We start from the raw sequence: 19,357 nt of genomic DNA on the forward strand, positions 1-19,357 counted from the left end.
CCTCCTGGGTTCAGGCAATTCTCCTGCCTCAGCCTCCTGAGTAGCTGGGATTACAGGCATGTGCCACCATGCCTAGCTAATTTTTTGTATTTTTAGTAGAGACGGGGTTTCACTGTGTTGACCAGGATGGTCTTGATCTCTTGACCTCGTGATCCACCCGCCTCGGCCTCCCAAAGTGCTGGGATTACAGGCTTGAGCCACCGCTCCCGGCTGAGAACTTGTTTCTTAAACTTCACTCAATGCTTTGGTACATTAGCCTCACAACTTTGGGTATTTTAGGCTAGAATTGAAATGGAGGAGAGACTGTATTTTAAAGTTCTCTTTAAGGGCAGAACACTCAGAGTCTACCCCCCACCTCCCTTTTATGGTGTGAATTAGAGTGAAACTTTGGAAGGTCCCTCTGGAGCTTAAATGGCCAGTCTTCCTGTTTCGTCCCTGAGTACTTACCATGCCTATCTTTTTTTTTTTTTTTTTAGTTTCTGAAAGAGTAACATCTGGTGATTGTGGGTTTTTTAATGGCAAGGGTTTTACTCTGTATAATATTTGGTGTTGATTGCTGTATACCCTATTTAGTGGTAATATTATTATGCATTTTACTTACCCATTCTTTGTGAAAACGCTAGTAGAGTGTGTTTATTAAGAGGCCAAGACAGATAATGCTGAAGTTGAGCATCAGAACTTACCAATTTGGATTCTCACTTCGTTGGTCCATTGAAATAGCTGACATTTTTTCCTACTGTGGTTTTTATAATGTCCAAAAGATGCAGTCAGATGTTTTTGAAAATAATGAGGCATACCAGGAAGCTGAAACTAGTGGCAACCTTTGGCTTTTTCAACAGACTCCTGGGAAGGAAAACAGGGAAAACATAAAAGTGAGAATCAGACTTAGTAAATCATAAAAGTAAACATGAGAATCAGGCTTATGATCTGTTTTTTTTTTTTTTTTTCCAGGAAAAACTTTATACTATTTAACATGACTACCTTTTGTGACTAAGGGTTTAACACTGAATATAAGCAATTCATGTGTTCACGTTAGCCTATGTTAAAACTAATTCTGGGCTGGGTGTGGTGACTCATGCCTGTAATCCCAGCACTTTGGGAGGCTGAGGCAGGTGTATCACCTGAGGTCAGGAGTTTGAGACCAGCCTGCCCAACATGGCAAAACCCCATCTCTATTAAAAATATAAAAAATTAGCTGGGCGTGGTGGCAGGTGCCTGTAATCTCAGGTACTTGTGAGGCTGAGGCCCGAGAATTGCTTGAACCTAGGAGGCAGAGGTTGCAGTGAACTGAGATTGTGCCACTGCACCCTAGCCTGGGTGACAAGAGTGAAACTCTGTCGAAAAACAAAACAAAACAAAAAACAACAACAAAAAATAACTAATTCTGAGTGCGGAGTAGGAAAAACTGAGAGCCATTTATTTAATAGATACTTTTAAAGTGCCTTCTTTGAATTGTTAGGCACAGGATTCAGAACTGTAAGTATTGTGTTTGCCAACCTACTTATGTCTTTCGGGGATATGAATTACTTCCTTCCTCAATTCCAGTCATTCTTTTGTATGAGAGCTAATCCAGAAAACTAAACTTTTAAACAATACGAAATAAAAATAGTCTTGGATTTTGAAAAGGCTTTTTTTTTAAACATTGTCTCCTTTTAATGAAAATAAGATTGTCCTCAAGGAAATCAGTATTGCTTTAATCCACTAAAACATTAATATCTAGGCATCCATGAGAAGCAGCAGCATGAAGAAAGCTTTCTGGTTTTTTGTTCTGAAAATAGATTATGAAGCAAGGTAGGCAGGTAGGCTGTGGGGTGCTCGTTACAGGTCTTGGGTATTTTACAGCACTATACTCATTACAGGATAGAATTGGTACCATTATAGATTTATATATGTAGTAGGTATTTCAGACTTGTTTTAATGAATTGACTTATTGGAATTTATTCTACGTGGCAGATGTTTAATATAAATATAAAAATAAAGAGTAGCTGCCTAGGTGCTCTGGAGTGATTGGTTGACTGGTGATAGTCATACACTTCTATCAAAAACATCAGTATAAATTGGGCATGGTGCTATGCACCTGTAATCCTAGTCTACCTGGGAGACTGAGGCAGGAGGATTGCTTGAGGCCAGGAGTTTGATTCCACCCTAGGCAGCACAGTGAGACCCCCATCTCTTAAAAAAAAAAAGACACCAATCTGATGATGATGATGATAATGGTGATGATGATGATTAATTAATTTTCTCAGACAAGATTGCCCAGGCTGGAATGCAGTGGCACAATCATGGCTCACCTGCAATCTTGACTTCCCTGGGCTTAGGTGATCTCGCACCTTAGCCTCCTGAGTAGCTGAGACCACAGGCATGCACCACCATGCCTGGCTTATATATCTATATCTCTATCTGTCTATCTATCTAAATTATAATATATATTTAATTGGAGACCAGCCTACCCAACATGGCGAAACTCATATATATGTGCGTGCGTATATATATATATGTATATATTTTTTTTTGGTAGAGAGAGGTGTAGAGACAGGGTTTTGCTACCAGGACTACAGGTGCGTGCCGCCATACCTGGCTAATTTTTGTACTTTTTTTTGGTAGAGATAGGGTTTTGCCATGTTGCCCAGGCTGGTCTCAAATTCCTGAGCTCAAGCAATCCACCCACCTTGGCCTCCCAAAGTTTTGGGATTATAGGCGTGAGCCACAGTCCCTGGCCAGTCTGATTATTAGATGAAGACACTGGAGAGTTGCAGAATTTCTTTTTTTGAGACACTGGGTCTCCTTATATTGTTCAGGGTTAGGCTGAAGTGTAACGGCTATTCACAGGTAATGCACTACAACCTCGAACTCCTGGGTTCAAATTGATCCTTCTGCCTTAGCCTCTGGAATAGCTGGGACTGTAGATGTGTAGATTTAGCCATTGTACCCGGCTAAATTGCAGAATTTCTTAACTGCAGAATTGCTGCATTTTTGATACTGTATAGCTATCCAAAAACTAAAATTAGAAAGCTGCTTCTCTTGTATACCTGGACATTAACATTTTAGTGAATGAAGGCCATACCACTTTTCTCAATGACATTCTTCTCTTCTTCAAGGTATCCTGTAAGGATCAGTGCAATTGAAAGACTTTCTTAACTATGACCCATTTTGTTTGGCTCCTTAAAGTTCATTTGAGTAATTCCTCACCTATTTAACATTGCACAAATGTGAATGCCTGTAAATGCCAGGGACTGTCTAGGTGCTGGAAATAAAACAGCAAGCAAGACAGAGGCACTGCCTTTATGGACCTTACTTTCTGATGCATGAGAGACAAGGGGGTTAGCAAGCTTTTCTGTGAAGGACCAGATAGTTAACATGTTTCTGTCTTAGGCCTCCTACGGTCTTAGTAGCAAATACTCAACTGGTTGCTGTAATGCAGAAAAAACCCACTACTATATGTTAACAAATGAGTGGGGCTGTATTCCAGTAAACTTTAAGGATACTGAAATTATTAATTTTCATGTGCCATGAAATATTTGTCTTCTTTTTATTTTTATTTTTTTATTTATTTTTGAGACAGAGACTCGCTCTGTCGTCCAGGCTGGAATACAGTGGCACAGTCTGTGCCCACTGCAACCTTCACCTTCTGGGTTCAGATTCTCCTGCCTCAGCCTCCTGAGTAGCTGGGACTACAAGCACGCACCACCACACCTGGCTAATTTTTGTATTTTTAATAGATACAGGGTTTCACCATATTGGCTAGGCTGGTCTCGAACTCTTGACCTTGTGATCTACCTGCCTTGGCCTCCCAAAGTGCTGGGATTACAGGCATGAGCCACTGTGCCTGACCTTTTCTTTTTATTTTTTTGAGACAAAGTCTCACTGTGTCACCCAGGCTGGTGTGCAGTGGCACGATCTCTGCTCACTGCAACCTCCACCTCCTGGGTTCAAGCAATTCTCGTGCCTCAGCCCCCCAAGTAGCTGGGATTACAGGTGCATGCCACCACGCCTGGCTAAGTTTTGTATTTTTAGTAGAGATGGGGTTTTGCCCTGTTGGCCAGGTTGGTCTCGAACTCCTGACCTCAAATGATCTGCCCGCCTTGGCCTCCCAAGGTGCTGGGATTACAATTGTGAGCAACCACGCCTGGCCAATTAATTGGTATTAAATTCCTTCTGTGTATCACATACTGCATTATACTCTAGCGTACTTCTTTCTCCAACTTCTATTATTCTTGGAATACTAGAATATCCTTGAATATGGTTTTGCAGCTTCTTACAGCAAGTAAGTATTCCTTTTTTTTTTTGAGATGGAGTTTCACTCTTGTTACCCAGGCTGGAGTGCAATGGTGCAATCTCGGCTCACCGCAACCTCCGCCTCCTGAGTTCAAGCAATTCTCCTGCCTCAGCCTCCCGAGTAGCTGGGACTACAGGCGCTCGCCACCATGCCCAGCTAATTTTTGTATTTTTAGTAGAGACGGGATTTCACCATGTTGACCAGGATGGTCTTGATCTCTTGACCTCGTGATCCACCCGTTTAATGTGGTTGCATAGGAAGACTTGTTGTAAGGCTGGTCCTCAGTGTAACTAAGGTAACTTTGGAAGAATTGCTTTGTTATGATCCTCAGGGTCTTAACCTTTACAGTGAGAAGACTAGGTTATCTGTAGCTCTGTGCACACTCGTGTGCCTCCATTTCTTCAATTGCCAAAGCTTTTGTCTCAAATATTTTCATTCTACAAATACTGTGTTCAACTCTGTTCTATACCGTCATTAGTTCAACAGTTATATTTTGAGTTTCTACCATGTATCCCACAGTGGTTAAGAATATGGGCACTAGAACCTGATTGCTTGTGTTTAAGTTCTGGTCCAGCCTTTTCCCATGTTCCTAAACTAAGTTAGGCACTCTGGAAGTTATTTAATCTCTGTATGCCTCAGGGAGACTTAGGTAAAATGGGCGTAATAATAGCCTACCCTGTAGGGTTGTTGAGAGGATTAAATGAGTCATATATTTCCCTAAAATGGTGCTGGGTTTATGGTAAGTGTTCAAAAAATGTTAGTTATTGCTATTGTCATTGCTATTTCCATTTGTCAGGCACTGAAGATACAGGATAAATGTGTCCTTGCCCTAGAAGGACTCATAATCTAATGAGTAAGACAAGTATGTCACTAGGCCATTTTAGTGTAATATAAGAGATGGTTAAAAAAAAATACTGAAATGGGAAAGACAGGAAATGCATCTAGCAGAGGGACCAGCTTGAGCAAAAAGGTAAGAAGGTATAAAAAGGAATGGTGGATAATTAAGTGAGGCCAGAGTTTAGGAGCTTAGGGGAGGACGGTGGAAAAGAATTGGAGAGTACAGATGCCTTTGGACTTAATGATGGGGTTATGTCCTGATGAACCCACTGTAAAACATCACTAAGTTGAAAGCGCATTTAATGCACCTAACCTCTTGAACACCATAGCTTAGCCTAGCCTGTGTTCTCGTACACTTTCCAATAGCCTGTAGTTGGGTGAAATCGTCTAACACAAAGCTGATTTAAAAAAAAGTATTGAATATCTCATGTAATTTACTCATGTAATTTATTGAATGCTGACCTGAAGGTGAAAAACAGGATGGTCGTATGGGTACTCCATGTACGATTTCTTTTCTTTTTTTTTTTTTTTTGAGATGGAGTTTCACTCTTGTTAGGCTGGAGTGCAATGGCACGATCTCGGTTCACCGCAACCTCCGCCTCCTGGGTTCAGGCAATTCTCCTGCCTCAACCTCCTGAGTAGCGGGATTACAGGCACGCACCACCATGCCCAGCTAATGTTTTGTGTTTTTAGTAGAGACGGGGTTTCACCGTGTTGACCAGGATGGTCTCGATCTCTTGACCTCGTGATCCACCCGCCTCCGCCTCCCAAAGTGTTGGGATTACAGGCTTGAGCCACCGCGCCCGGCTCCATGTACGGTTTCTACTGAATGCATTTTACTTTCATGCTGTCGTAAAGTAAAAACATCATTAAGTCAAACCTAAGTCAGGGGCCATCTGTACCTGGGACAGTCTGTACTGTTCGACTTATGACACTTCTGACAAGTATCCTTGCATTCAGTTCAATTCTGATGCTATTTACCAGGAGTTATGGCCTACAAGTTAAGGGCTCAGTCCTGTAAGGCTACTCCCACTTCAGATGCCGGTTGCAAGTCCCAGGTCACAGGGCTCCTTTACTTCTCAGCCATCAGCTATAAATTGAAGGTTACCATGACCTTCTCCTTGTGTTCATTAATTTGCTAGAATGGCTCACAGAACTCAAGAGAACATTTTATTCATTATTATAGGTTCATGATAAAGGATACAACCTGGGAACAGCCAATGGAAGAGATAAATAGGGCAAGGTATGGGTGAAGGGCTGTGGAGCTTCCATGCCCTCTCTGGATGTGCCACTTTCCTAGCACGTCTGTGTGTCCACCGTTGCAGAAGCTCTGCAAGCTCTGTCGTTTAGGGTTTCAAGGAGGTCCTATTATGCAGCCATGATTGATTATATCGTTGGCTCTTGGTGATTAACTCAATCTCCAGCCTCTCTCCCCTTGCTAGATGTCAGGGGTAGAGCTAAAAGTTCTAACCCCCTAATCACGCCTCTGTGTTTCTGTCCTGAAGCTCTCTGAGGGACTCCAGCCACCAGTTATCTCATTAGCATGCAAAAGACACATCACTCCAGAGATTCCGGCGGTCTTAGGAGCTCTTGTGTCAGGAACTGGAAACTACCAATTATTACATTATAACAAAAGATGCTTCTGTCCCCCTATACCAAGAGTTTTAGGAGCTGTGTGCTAGAAACCAGGGCTGAAGACATACATTTCTTATATCACAGTGTCAGAGAGAAGTAGTACTAATAGCTTGGAGTTAGATTATAAAGGGCCACATATGCCGTGCTTTGGAATTTGGAATTTGGACATTATCCTGTAGGTAGAAAAGAACAGTCTTTATTTTTTAAATTTTTATTTGGGAAGAATTTCAAGCTTATGGAAAAATTACAAAAGTGAAATATTTTATTGCATAAATTTCTGTTTTACAGAACACCTGCATACCTGTTACCCAGATTTGTCTGTTAACATTTTACTCCATTTGCTTCATTTGTAAGCTTGCTCTCTTTCTGAATGTGTATACAGATACATAATTTTCTGCGAAACATTTGAAGTTGTTACATACATCATGACCCGTTACGCTTAAATACTTGAGTGTGTATTTCCCAGAATAGGGATATTCTCTTTCATATCCACAGCATAGTTATCAACATCAGTAAATTTAATATTGATACTTTAATCTGAGGTTCATCAGTTGATTCCGTAATGTCCTTTATAGAAATTTTCCTCATCCAGTTCAGGATCTAGTCTAGGGTAGGTAGCATTACATTTAGCTGTTGTGTCTTCTTTAATGTAGAACATTTCCACAGCTTTTCTTTGTCTTATTTTAAATGTCACTATCATAATGCAGATCCTGTTCCCCTTTTTAAAAAAATAGAACATTCCTCATTTTCTGTTTGTCTGATGTTTCCCTCATGATTAGATTCAGATTATACTTTTCAGTTGGAATATTGCATGGGTGATAATATGTCCTTCATAAGGTATCACTTCTGGATGTTCATTTGTCCTTCATTGGTAATGTTAATTTTGGTCACCCAGTCAAGGTATTGTCTGATTTCTCAACTGTGATTCTGTGTGTGTGTGTGTGTGTGTATGTGTGTGTGTGTGTGTGTGTGTGTGTGTGTGTATGTGTGTGCATACCCTTGCATCTAACAGTCTGTAGGGAGACACTTAAGAAAATGCATGGGCCAGGCGCAGTGGCTCACGCCTGTAATCTCAGCACTTTGGGAGGCCGAGGTGGGTGGATCACGAGATCAAGAGATCGAGACCATACTGGCCAACATGGTGAAACCCTGTCTTTACTAAAAATACAAGAATTTAGTTGGATGTGATGGTGTGCACCTGTAGTCCCAGCTAGTCAGGAGGCTGAGGCAGGATAATTGCTTGAACCCGGAGGCAGAGGTTGCAGTGAGCTGAGATGGCGCCACTGCACTCCAGCCTGGCGACAGAGCGAGACTCCATCTCAGAAAAAAAAAAAGAGAGAGAGAGAGAGAGAACAAACAAAAGGTTAGAGGTTGTATAAAAAGGATAAATGTTAAAACTGGTTTCAGCAGTTTCAGCAGCCAGGCTGGCAGAGAATTACATTCTTAGAGCAATGTGCCCTGTTACTCCTCGCCTCTCAACCTGTTTTAGTTTGGGATGACAAGAATGACCTATTTTGTATGATCTACTTTAACAGGTGTTCATTTTAGTCCAATTAGTGATTACCTTTTGCTGCCATATTTTTTTGCAGTTGAGATTTATAGCTCATTATCACAGTCATTCCAGAAATATCCTTTAAAAATTATTCATCAATGACTTTCTCATCCTTCCCTTTTTATCTTTTGCCATTCTGCCTTGTCTTTTTAGTAGCTAATCTCTTTAAAACAATTCTCATAGTATTTTTAGCCATAGTAGTTAGAACCATGCCCTTCTCCTCTAAAAGGTGAAAAACCAAGGCCTAGAAAAGCATATGAAAGAGCTAGAGTTCAAACCCACCTGTTTTGGTTCTAAATTCAGGCTTTTCCCCAACTACTATCTTACTTTATTTGCCTGTTGGAATTAAAACACGGTTTTTCAATTTCACATTTGCCTGTGCCTTCATGAACCTGTAAAAGCTTGAATTAGGTGGCTAGATTTTGAAACTACAGGTAAACGTACCACTAAAGGCTGAGGAAACTTTAGGGTAATTGATAATAGTGGTAATATTATTGAACTATCGTATGTACTAGCCCTGTGTTCTAGGCACTTTACACTTACTCTATTTACTCCTCATTATAGCTCTGTGAGGTTGAAACTATTATTAGCTCTGTTTTACAGTGAAGTATCTGAAGCTTAGAGAGGTTAAATACATTTCCAAGTGCAATAGTGGAGCCGGGACTCAAACTCAGTCCTGCTAAGTTTATTCTGTATCACAAAAAGCTGTGTTTGGTAGCGCTACAATAAATAGCTCACAACTGGATTTTGAACTGAAGCACTCCCCGTTTGTTTGTTTGTTTGTTTTTCACGTAGATGGACTCAAACTCAATTTGTACTTGGGATTCTCTTATTCTAGTGCTGTAGTAATATAGAGGCTGTTGCACAGGCGTTAGCCTCAGTGTTGTGGGTGGCTTATTCCTGTCTGTTCAGTTTTCCCTATTGGGGCTAAACATCTGTAAAAGACTATCTTATTTGCTCTTAATAAACATTTCTTGGTGCAGAAATGGAAATGAGGCAGAGACTGGGGCTTTTAATTTTTTTGCATTTATGGAGAAAATGTACTCAAGAGGTATTTAGACCTTTGCTTTATTGCTTAGTGCCTGGCACATCATGAGTACTCAAGAAATGTTGAAGTACTTTGGTTTCTTAGGTTGGAATATATAGGAGAGAATTATAAAGACATGAGAATGTGGATGATAAGAGCTATAAATTCAGAAGATGATACTTTGAATTTACAATTGGCCCTCTGCATCTGTGGATTCTGGATTCAACCAATTACAGATAGAAAATATTCAGAAAAAAAAAATCTCAATAGGCTACTGAAATGAAGATGTGTTCACAACTAGTTGATCAAAACCAGTTAGAGATTTCTTTGTTCCTTTTCTACTCCCAGTTCCTCACTTGACAAGCCTGAAAAAACCAAATCAAAACAATACCACAATTTTAAAAAAGTCCAAAAAAACCCAATACAGTATAACAACTATTTAGATAGGATTTACCTTGCATTAGATATTATAAGTAATCTAGAGATGATTTAAAGTATACAAGAAGATGTTGCATGGGTTATATGCATACTATGCCATTTTATATCAGGGACTTGAGCATCTGCAGATTTTTTTTAGGTGTGGTGGTGGGGGATTAGGGTGGTGGCTGTTCTGGAATGAATTCCCCTGAGGATACTGAAGGATGATGAACTGTATTTTACTAAAGCTTGATTAAAATGGGAGGACCTTGTTACATAAAAGTTAGTTCCAGGGCAAAGAAAAGGAGGTAATAGGAAAGAAATAATGGAAGGGAAGAGGTGAAGATTTTTGAGTTAGAATTACCAAGTTATAGCTGCTAATCTTGCTGGGTTTCAAATACAAATTCTGCCTGAAATCAGCATGTTAAACTTTAATGCTTTTTAATGACTTGCACCTTCTTAAAGAATTATATAGAGCTTGCTGTTTGAAAGTGTACTCTTGTTTGCAGAAGAGGAAGTTGATATATGCACAGGAGACGGAAGCTGGTTTTCCATAGTATGAACAACAGTAGCTTTAGGGCAGTGAATGAAGGGGTGGAAAAGAAGCAGTGTATGCCAAAGAAATTGTGAAGAAAGAATTGATGAATCTAGATGGCCAATTAGAAATGGGACGGGAAATATGGAAGGTTTGAAAGGCAAAGGTGTCTCAAAGGTTTTGAAACAGGGTGTCTGGGAAGCAAATACATGGTGTGTACCCAGTCCAGGGGATCAAGCCTGTGTCCAAATCTGCATTTTGCTACTTACTAACAATGTGAACACGAGTAAATCCCTTTACTGAGTAGGGCCTCAGTTTTGTTATCTGAAAAATAAAGAAGATGGCCTAGAGCACTGCTTCTTTTTTTTGAGACGGAGTCTCATTCTGTTGCCTAGGCTGGAGTGCAGTGGCATGATCTTGGCTCATTGCAACCTCTGCCTCCTGGGTTCAAGCAGTTCTCCTGCCTCAGCCTCCCAAGAAACTGGGACTACAGGCGCACGCTGCCATGCCTGGCTAATTTTTTTTTTTTTGAATTTTAGTAGAGATGGAGTTTCACCATATTGCCCAGGCTGGTAGCAAACTCCTGAGCTCAGGCAATCTGCCCACCTCAGCCTCCCAAAGTGCTGGGATTACACGTGTGAGTCACCTCGCCCGGCCTATCAGTGCTTCTTAAACTTAAAATGTCTGTGTGAATTGCCTAGGGAATCTTGCTAAAGTACATGTTCTGATTGAGTAGGTCTGTGGTGGGACCTGAGATTCTCAGCATTTTTAATACATTCCCAAGTAATGCAGAGTAGCAAAGGCTTAGAGGATCTTCAGGGTCCTTTCTGGTTCTGCAGTATTACACTTCTGTTTGTTGAATGTTTATCCTTCAGAGATCTGTTATACTTTTGTGACTTATAATCACTTCTATTTAAAGAGGTGAATTCTAAATCTTTGTCTCTTTACTTCAAATTAGAATGGCCTAAATTCATCATTTTCCACTGATAACCACATCCCTCTCTTGACATCTCTATTTTTGTAATACTTTATATTTATAAAGTATGTATTATACGTATACAAAGTATGTATTATAAAGTACTTTATACTTTTTTAGAGAGCTTTATATCCATGATTTCATTTGATCATTACAGTAACCCACAGAGGTAGGCAGTTGGAAATACCTCCATTTGATGGATGGGGAAACAGGCTCAGAGACAGTATGTGGCTTGCTCACTAATGAGTGCTAGAACCACCCTAGAGCTGAGCTGAAGTTCACTGTGTTACGTTGCTTCTGGAAATGGTCATCTGCATACCTGTGTTTAAAGGTTGGTTGCCATCTTGCTGTTTTTTTGAAATGTAAACATAAGCTAGTCCAACGGTAATAAGTTTTCTCAATTGAGTGTTCACAGTCAGTTATAGATCAGACTTGTTCTGTTCTTCTCCCCTTCTCACTACTGTACTTGACTGGTCTTAAAAAGTAAAAAGTATCTTTAATTTTATTTTAAAAAATACGATAGATATGTATTCATATGATTCACAATTCAAAAGGCACATTGTATAAGAGTATATGGTGAACAGTCTCCATACTATTGTGTGCCCCAAATACCCCTTTCCTTTTCCCTGGGGCAACCAGTGTTATCAGTTATAGATTATGACTCTCCAATGATTACATAATTGTATTCTTTTTTTCCCTATCAAACACAAATGAGGTTGGGCATGGGGGCTCACATCTGTAATCCCAGCACTTTGAGAGGCCCAGGAGGGAAGATATCTTGAGGCCAGAAGTTCAAGACCAGTCTGGGCAATATAGTGAGACCCTTTGCTACAAAAAGTTTTAAAGTATTAGGCAGGTATGGTGGCACTGGCCTATAGTCCTAGCTACTTAGGAGGCTGAAGCAGGAGGATTGCATGAGCCCAAGAGTTTGAGGCTGCAGTGAGCTATGGTTGTGCCAGTGCTCTCCAGCCTGGGTGATAGAGTGAGACCCTGTCTCTATAACCACCACCCCCTCAATGCAAAAAAAGCCACAAATGTTAAGCACACTGACTGTATAAACTGTACTTAAAAAAAACACACACACACACACAAACTAATAATGTATCTTGGAAATTATTCTGTATCAGTGTTGAAAGAGCTGCCATGTTATTTGTTCTTTATGGCCACATAGTATTTCACTGTAGGATATATCATAATGTAGTCCACCATTGATGGACGTTTCAGTTATTTCTAGTTTTTTTGCTAATAAGCAATACTCTATTACGTACATCATATTGCTGAATCAAAGAATATATGCATTTGTAATTTTTTTAAATTTAAGGGTTTTTTTTGTTTGTTGGTTTGTTTTGAGATAGAGTCTTACTCTGCTGCCCAGGTTGGAGTGCAGTGGCTTGATTATGAAGCCTTAACCTCCTGGGCTCAATCAATCCTCCCTCCTCAGCCTCCCAAGTAGCTGGGTCTACAGGCATGGACCATCATACCCAGCTAATTTCTAAGTTTTTCATAGAGATAGAGTCTCCCTGTGTTGCCAAGGCTGGTCTTGAACTCATGGGGTCAAGTGATCCTCCCACATTGGCCTCCCAAAGTGCTGAGATTACAGGTATGGGCCACTGCACCCAGCCTGCATTTGTAATTTTGATATATATTGTCAGATTGCCATCTGCTATGGTTTGAATATTTGTCCCCTCCAAAACGCATGTTGAAATTTAGTCCCCAATATGGCAGTACTGAGAGGTAGGACCTTTAAGAGGCGATACCATGATACCATAACTCTGTCATGATGAATGGATTAATCCATTTATGGATTAATGGGTTAATGGGTTAGTGGGTTAATGGGTTATCATGAGAGAGGAACTAGTGGCTTTATAGGAAGAGAGGCCTGAGCTAGCACGTTAGGCTCAGCTCTCTTGCCATGTGATACCCTGCAAGTCCTTACCAGCAAAAAGGCTGCCCCTCAACCTATCTTATCAGATTTTTTGGTTGGTGCCAATTTTAATGTAGTTTTAATCTGCATTTCTCTTACGAGTGAGGTTGGGAATCTTTTCATGCTTAAGAACTATTTGTGTTTCTTTTTTTGTGAATTATCTGTTAATGTTCTTTGCCATTTTTTTTCTGTTGGGTCATTGGACTTTTGATTTTTAGGAATTCTTTATGTTTTAGTGAAAATTTTTTATATGAATTCAAATTTTTTCTGGTTTTTTTTTTAGGTGAGATGGAGTCTTGCTCTGTGTCAGGCTGGAATGCAGTGGCATGATCTCGGCTCACTGCAACTTCTGTCTCCCGAGTTCAAGTGATTCCCCTGCCTCAGCCTCCTGAGTAGCTGGACTACAGGCATGCACCACCATGCCCGGCTAATTTTTTGTATTTTAGTAGAGACGAGATTTCACCTTGGCCAGGATGGTCTCGATCTCCTGACCTCATGATCTGCCCACCTCGGCCTCCCAAAATGCTGGAATTATAGGTGTAAGCCACTGTGCCTGGCCTCTCAGATTATTTTTTTCTTTGACTTTGCATAAGGTAGTTTTTGCCATGTCTAATTTTAAAGTGTTTTATATAGTAATTTTTTTTTCTTTTATAGCTTCTGAGTATCATTTTTAGACCTTTGTGTTTATAAAATAATTTTTCATGGTTTCTTTGGGTACTTTTTTGCTTTATTTACATTAAATATTTTTAAACCTTCTGGAATTTGATATAAGGCATAGGGTGTGTGTGTGTGTGTATTTTTGATGGCTATCCTATTGCCCTAACACCTTTACTGATTAGTTCTCTTTTTCCCTAGAGGTCATCTCTGACTTATCTCTTTTGTCAATCTTCTCTTCATCCCTAAGCACATCCATTATCTAATTAGTTATCCCAGTAAGCTCAGTTTTTCTTTAGGCTCCTATATGTTATCTTTTCTTTCTGTTCATATTGATAATACTTTAAACCTTTTTTATTGTGGAAATTTCAATGTATATTGAAATGTATATTTTATATATCAATATATTCATCAATATATCAATGTATATTGAAATGCAAGTGTGTGTGTGTGTGTGTGTGTGTGTGTGTGTAGAGAAAGAGAGAGATTGAGAGAGGAATATATGAACTTCCAGATACCTATTATCCCACTTCAATAACTATTAAGTCATTGTGGATCTTGTTTAATCTATATGCCTACCTACTTGTCCTCCTTTCCTCCCTCCAATTATTTTGAAGCAAATTATAGGGATGATATTACTCTTAACATCTGGACCTCTGACAGCTAATTTCTGTCTTCAGTTTTTATCATCCTAGTTCATCCTGTATAACTCTGTCATTCTTCATTGGCCATCTATCTATCTATCTATCTATCTATCTATCTATCTATCTATCTATATATTTTGATCTTATATTCCTAAATGCTGAAATTGGTGTGAAAATTTACCAGAAATTTGCTCTTTTCATCTGTACAAACCCTAGTTATTTGGTAAGATCATATACCCTGAAATTAGGTTGTAATTCCTAATAATAGTCTGTAAAGGAAATATCAAGATAGGAGAAAGAAGGAAACATAAAGAGCTGTTGAATTTTGTCGAAGGCCTTCTCTGCATCTATTGAGATAATCATGTGGTTTTTGTCTTTGGTTCTGTTTATGTGGTGGATTATTACATTTATAGTCTTGCGGATGTTGTACCAGCCTTGCATCCCTGGGATGAAGCCTACTTCATTGTATTGCAACAGCAAAACCATTGCTGTTGCAATCGGTTTGCCAGTATTTTACTGAAGATTTTTGCATCGATGTTTGTCATGGATATTGACCTGAAGTTTTCTTTTTCAGTTGTGTCTCCGCTAGGTTTTGGTATCAGGATGATGTTGGTCTCATAAATGAATTAGGGAGGATTCCATCTTTTTTTGTATTGTTTGGAATAGTTTCAGAAGGAATGGTACCAGCTCCTCTTTGTACGTCCGGTAGAATTCGGCTGTGAACCCATCTGGACCTGGACTATTTTTGGTTGGTAGGCTATTAATTGCTGCCTCAACTTCAGACCTTGTTATTGGTCTGTTCAGGGATTCAATTTCTTTCTGATTTAGTCTTGGGAGGGTGAAAGCATCCAGGAATTTATCCATTTCTTCTAGAGTTATGTACATAGAGTTGTTTATAATAATCTCTGATGGTAGTTTGTATTTCTGTGGAATCTGTGGTGATATCCCCTTTATCATTTTTTATTGTATCTATTTGTTTCTACTCTCTTTTCTTTCTTACTATTCTGACTAGTGGTCTATTTTGTTGATCTTTTCAAAAAACCAGCCCCTGGATTTATTGACTTTTTGAAGGGTTTTTTGTGTCTCTATCTCCTTTAGTTCTCTGATCTTAGTTATTTCGTGTCTTCTGCTAGGTTTTGAATTTGTTTGATCTTGCTCCTGTAGTTTTTTTTCCTGATGATAGGGTGTCGATTTTAGATCTTTCCTTGCTTCTCATATGGGCATTTAGTGCTATACATTTCCCTCTAGACAGTGCTTTAAATGTGTCCCAGAGATTCTGGTACGTTGTGTCTTCATTCTCATTGATTTTAAAGAACATCTTTAACAAGAAGGGCAGGGGAGAGACGCATGAAGAGGGCAGTAGTAGATCTGCCTGTTTCTTAGAGCAACACTACCTGGAGGAAAATTGGGGCAGGAGGGGAAGGCAAGTTTTGGGGCCTTTCACCAAGATTGGGGGTAAATAGGGTAGAGATAAGAGACTCAGAGCCAAAACATATAACAAATGAAGAAGGTTCAGAGTTAACAGTTTGTTTTTTCCTGTTGAGAAGCCTGTTTTATAATTTAGTGCTTAGTAGATGGCTGCATTAAATTTAGACTGATTTGAACTTGGTGGGAGAGCAGAGTTAATTTGACAATGACAGCGTTAGTTCCAAGGTTGTGTAATTTGTGCCAGAGAAAGCTTTCAATTAGGGACAGGAACTATGAAGTGTTTCATGAGAGATTAGGGTTGTTGAGTTGTTTGTTTAAATCTGTAATGTTGTTGGCACCATTTGCTTAGAGCCAATAGCCGCAGGCACTAGTTTTAAAGCATTCTTATGTTCTTTCAAAACTTTTCACAGTGAGGCTTTCAGGTTGGATCAAAGTATTAGGAAAATATAGGTAATTTGAGAGTGCTACATTGAGAGCTCCTTTCTGTTTTTTTTTTTTTTTCTTAAACTGACTTGAATTTATCAAGCTTAATTCTTAGAATTCTTAGTTCAGTAGTTGAGCATCTTTACCTTCTGTGGAAATGTGGAAAACCAGTTTCCCCTAGGTTTACATTTGTTACCCCTCAAAAACTTAAAACAAAGCTAGAGTAATAATATGAATTTACCCAAAATAACATGGGCCTTAAATCTTGCCTACTATTGAGCCTGGTCTCAGGCTGAGAGTAAATGTCTGACCTGAAAAAGAAATGGAAGTTGGAAAAGGAGTTGAAAGTAGGAATGAAAGAAGGTGTCTAGGACAAGTTTGACTACATTTCCATAGGCAAATACTAAGAAATTATCTCATAATATCTGTGTTTATCTAAATCAGGGGTCAGCAAACTGCGACTAACAATGGCTGGTTTTGTAACAGCTGACAAGCTAAGAATGCTTATTATTTTGTTAAAGGATTGTTAACAAACTAAAAAAGAAGAGTATGTAGACAGACTAGGTATGCACTGAAAAGCTCAAAAGAGTTACTGTCTGATCCACATTATTCAAGGTATATAGTAATATTTCTTTATGTGAACATTAAAAATTTCTTGCTCTTTTGTTTGTTTCATATCATTTTCAATGACCTTTAAAAAAACTGGTAATATGGTTTTCCATTGTATATTTACATTGTACCACAATGTAAGAGTGTTACTCAGTTTTTGCTTTTATAGCAATACTGGAAAAAACATATTTGCACACAGTTTTATGATTTGTGGAGTGCTTGGTAAAAAATTGTATATGCATTTTAAAATTTGATAATTTTTGCTAAATTGCCCTTGCTCCAAAGCAGACAAGTTTTATGTTTTCCCCAATGTTGTTGGCTTTCCCTGTATCAATCCCAGTGGAGACTAAAATGGTTTGACTTTAATCAGGTTCCTTTAATTATCTATTACTGTATAACAAACAAAAAACTTGAGTGGCTTAAAATAACATCATCATCATTAATTTTGCTCACAAATCTGCAGTTTGGCTGGAGCTTGGTGGGAACAACTTGTCTCTGCTTATTATCTTGATGTCATTTCTGGAGGCTCAAAGCCTCAGGACATGGTCACTTACATGCCTGGCTTCCTGCTGGAATCTCAGTTGGGGCTGTGGAGAACACTTGTGAAGCCCATGTGACTGGCTGGCTTTCTCCCAGTATAGTCACTGGGTTCCAAGGAAGAATATCCCAAAGGACCAGGTGGAAGCCATATCACCTTTCATGATTTAGCCTCAGAAGTCACATAGCTTCATTTCTGCCCACATTTTTTGGGGAGGAAACATAGACTTTACTTCTTAATGGATGACAGGAGTGGCAGCATTACATTATAAGAGAGCATGTCGGATGGAAGTATTGGGGCAACTGTGTTTGGAAACTGCAGTCGGGCACTAGGTGGAATGTTTATTTTGATGTGCATATTTTTAAATTATGGGTGTGATTATACATCTTTTCTCATGTTCATTGACTGTTTCCATTTCTTTTCCTGTCACCTGCCTTTTCATATTCTTTGTCTCTTCTTCTTTGGTCTCTAGGTTATTGATTATTGGTTATATTATTGATTTGTAATAGCTCTTGTAGATAAAGCAAATCAGACTCAAACTTGGTTTAGAAGGTACCTCCTTGTGAGCCTGGGAGTTGTGAAAGTTGTATATGGGATGGTTTCGTTAGGTAATGGTGGGGATTTATGGAGTAATTATATTTAAGAATCATGATACTTTTTTTTTTTTTTTTTTGAGACAGAGTCTTGCTCTGTCACCAGGCTGAAGTATAGTCGTGCCATCTTGGCTCACTGCAGCCTCCACTTCCACGGTTCAAGTGATTCTCCTGCCTCACTCAGCCTCCTGAGTAGCTGGGATTTCAGGTGTGCACCACCACACCCAGCTAATTTTTGTATTTTTAGTAGAGACAGGGTTTCACCATATTGGCCAGGATGGTTTCAATCTTTTGGCCTTGTGACCTGCCTGCCTCGGCCTCCCAAAGTGTTGGAATTACAGGTGTGAGCCACCGCGCCCAGCCAATACTTTTGTTTTTTAAGCAAGTGATCCAGCAAGGGAGGGTGAATGGGAGCCATTTCCTTGTCTTTTGGTTATCAGCCTCCCTGAATCACTCTCCAACATTTGATGCAGAACAAGATTAGAGACACATCAGTTCTCTTTGGTCATTAATATACCTCAGAAGCCAGAGAATTTTAGATGCATGCAAAGGAAAGGTAAAATATAGGAGAAACATAAAGCTCTGGTGGTTATTTCACTACTGAAAATGGCTTTGAGTTCTGTTAGCTATGGTGTGTGATTTGACTGTTTTTTAAGTGTTGCTTTCCCCTATATTGAGGTTCAAAACTATATCAACAAATATAGATTGACCCCACAGAAGTGATCATTTTCTAAAATATGGTTATGTTTAACAAAGTGAAACATTTATTTTATCTTGCCACTAATAAGTTAGAATGTTACTCTTCATCTGCTAACCTGCTGTGGGATACAGCCTTAATAAACATTACAATGTAAGTCCTTTCCCTAGTTGTAATCCTTGACAGTTTTAAAGGGATGGGCTGATGTTTGTCATCATAGTACTTACTTTAAGTATAGTTTGAGCCAGACTTAAATTGTGTCAGCAAGGTCTGAATCCCACGTCTCTTGACTCTGCTCTCTTCCTTGTTCGTTTCATTTCCTGGTTTCACTGTGATGGAAAGATGGCTGACAGGATCTCTAGCCTTATGTCCTTCTAGGTTCAGAGCCAGTGGGGGTAAAAATGAACTCATGGCTGAGCGCAGTGGCTCATGCCTCTAATCCCAGCACTTTAGGAGGCCGAGGTAGGTGGATCATTTGAGGTTAGGAGTTCAACACCAGCCTGGCCAACATAACAAAATCCCATCTCTACAAAAGACACAAAAATTAGCTGGGTGTGGTGGTATGTGCCTGTAGTCCCAGCTACTTGGGAGG

The 19,357-nt window shown here is 39.5% G+C and overlaps 1 protein-coding gene across 5 annotated transcripts in view; it reads left to right on the top strand.

Annotated features, from left to right (window-relative positions):
* UVRAG (UV radiation resistance associated) overlaps positions 1-19,357 on the top strand; it is a 309,856-nt gene that overhangs the window by 11,936 nt on the left and 278,563 nt on the right. Inside the window, exon 1 of one of the 5 annotated variants that reach the window (XM_017533025.2) lies at positions 18,244-18,276. The exons of the other annotated variants lie outside the window; for them this stretch is intronic. The gene's annotated coding sequence lies outside the window, so the exon portion shown is untranslated. Of the gene's footprint in view, positions 1-18,243; positions 18,277-19,357 lie in introns of those variants that run through there. 5 annotated transcript variants of the gene reach the window in all.

The sequence above is a fragment of the Cebus imitator genome, unplaced genomic scaffold (genome assembly GCF_001604975.1).
Source record: "Cebus imitator isolate Cc_AM_T3 unplaced genomic scaffold, Cebus_imitator-1.0 Scaffold79, whole genome shotgun sequence".
NCBI classification, from domain to species: domain Eukaryota; kingdom Metazoa; phylum Chordata; class Mammalia; order Primates; family Cebidae; genus Cebus; species Cebus imitator.